The sequence below is a fragment of the Rosa chinensis genome, chromosome 1 (genome assembly GCF_002994745.2).
Source record: "Rosa chinensis cultivar Old Blush chromosome 1, RchiOBHm-V2, whole genome shotgun sequence".
NCBI classification, from domain to species: Eukaryota; Viridiplantae; Streptophyta; class Magnoliopsida; order Rosales; family Rosaceae; genus Rosa; species Rosa chinensis.
This window is the reverse complement of record NC_037088.1, coordinates 16,704,134-16,706,720: the sequence shown is the minus strand read 5'-3', so window position 1 is coordinate 16,706,720 and position 2,587 is coordinate 16,704,134.

Genomic DNA, 2,587 nt, shown 5'->3' with positions numbered 1-2,587 from the left:
CAATATCAAAACTGATCCTAGATTAATGCACAGCATTATAGCCATATCAATGGCTAGTGATTGAGGAAGATTGAGTATCTTTAACATCCCCCCTCAAACTTGACAGGCCTGGACGGACAAGTTTGCTGGTGAAAAGATGTCAAGACTTGTGAAGTGGCTTTGTGAGTAAGTCAGCTGGCTGATCTCTGGAAGGAATGAAGCAAACTCTGTGACTTCCACGAGCAACTTTTTCACGCACATAGTGGTAGTCAAGCACAATGTGCTTGGTGCGGGCATGGAACACCGGATTGGAAGCCATATATGTGGTGCTGAGATTATCACAATGAAGTAAAACTGGAAAATCGATTGTGGCACCAAGCTCATACAGTAAATAACCAACCATGTCGTTTCAGCACTAGCATGAGCAAGAGCTCTATATTCGGACTCAGCACTAGAACGTGCTACCGTAGGTTGCTTTTCAGAACACCAAGAGATGAGATTGGAACCGAGATACACAAGGTAGCCAGATGTAGACCGACGAGACGCTGGACAACCAGCCCAATCTGCATCAGAGTAAGCTGAAAGATGAACTGGTTGACATTGAGGAGTGAACAGCAACCCATGACCAAGGGAGCCCTTGACATAACGAAGGATACGTTTGACAGCGATGAGATGGGGAACACGAGGCTGACTCATAAATTGAGAGACCAAGTTAACAGCAAAAGCAATGTCAGGACGGGTGATTGTGAGATATTGCAAAGACCCAACAAGCTCACGATACAATGTAGGATTCTCAAGGAAAACCCCATCAGTAGGGTGAAGATCAAACTTGGCAGACATGGGCGTACTAACAGGCTTGCTAAGCAAAAGGTCATGTTTAGAGAGAAGATCATGAGCATACTTAAGCTGATTAATATGCAGCCCATGATAGTGTTTTGTAACTTGTAATCCCAAAAAATAATGCAAAGGACCTAGATCCTTAATGTCAAAACCACGCCCAAGGTTATCAATAAAGGATTGAAGCAGCTGATCATTGCTGCCCGTAACAACAATGTCATCTACATAGAGCAGAAAAAATATCTGATGCAGGCCATGATGATAGATAAACAAAGAGGAATCTGCAAGACTCTGAGAGAACCCAACAGAAAGAAGAAAGGTGCTCATAAGCTGAAACCAAGCACGGGGTGCTTGTTTCAAGCCATAAAGAGCTTTGTTTAATTTGCAGACATGACTAGGCCTAGACTGATCAACAAAACTAGGGGGCTGAACCATATACACATCCTCAGTAAGAAAACCATGAAGGAAAGCATTTTCAACATCTAATTGGCGAAGGGACCAACCACGAGACACAGCAATCGTAAGGACTATACGAATAGTTGCAGGCTTAATGACTGGACTATAAGTTTCACCGTAATCAATACCTTGCTGTTGATGGAAGCCCTTGGCGACAAGACGAGCCTTGTACCGCTCAACAGATCCATCAGACTTCCGCTTCACCTGAAAAACCCATTTGCAACCCACTGTATTCTGTGAAGAAGAAGGAGGCACTAGAGTCCATGTGTTGTTTTTCAACAAGGCATTGATCTCCTCTATCATGGCAGCAAGCCATTCAGGTTTCTGAGAGGCCTGAGAGTAACAAGTAGGTTCCACAATATCAACCAAGTGAAGGAGAGCACGAGGAATCGGGTATCGTACTGTACCATCTGTCAGTGCTCGGGTTTGGACAATGCCATCCCGAAGTCGGGTGACCATTGGATGCGATGGGGCGGGGGCCGGTGGAGGAGCCGTGACCGGTGGATGAGGAGATGGAGCTGGGATCGCAGCGGGCGAATTAGAAAGAGGAGATGAAGGTGCTGCAGGCAGTAAGGATGACGAATGATAGGAAGCTGCGTCGGGGGACGCGGAGGCTGGAGGAGGAGAGATAGGCGGCACTGCTTCGTTGCGCGACGCGGTGACCGGAGATGGAGGGGAGAGCGGCGCTGTGGCTGGCGCAGTCGTTGGGCGACGGCGGGAGTATTGGAGAAGAGGAGTCCGGGCGGACGGGGGTGAGGGCAGAGGCGTGACGGCGGAGTCACCTACGGGAATTGGTAGTGGCAAGTCGGAGTTGCATGGAGATGCCTGAGCGGAAGGTATGGAGCTGTGTAGCAGTTGTAGGGACGAAGGAGGATCTGAAGCAGGGGGACTAATCGATGTAGGGACTGTTGCTGGTGGAAAAGTCAATGGGCTAGTGAGTTGGGCCAGCAGAGGTGTTGGACTAGATAATGTGACCAAATGAAGTGGACCAGGAGGAACATTAGATGGTACCTGCAAATCTTTAAAAGGGAAACTATTTTCATTAAATAAAACGTGACGTGACACATAGACTCGACTAGTTTTTGGATTGAGACACCGATAGCCCTTATGATTAGGACTGTAACCAAGAAAGACACATTCTATACTACGACTGGATAACTTGTTTGAGACATAGGGACCAAGGTAAGGGAAGCACGAACACCCAAAAACACAAAGAGAAGAATAGGAGGGAGAGCGTCCATAGAGACAAGAATGAGGTGTTGCCCGATCTAAAACTGGTGAGGACAGCCTCTACCCACAGATTGTGAGGAACCCC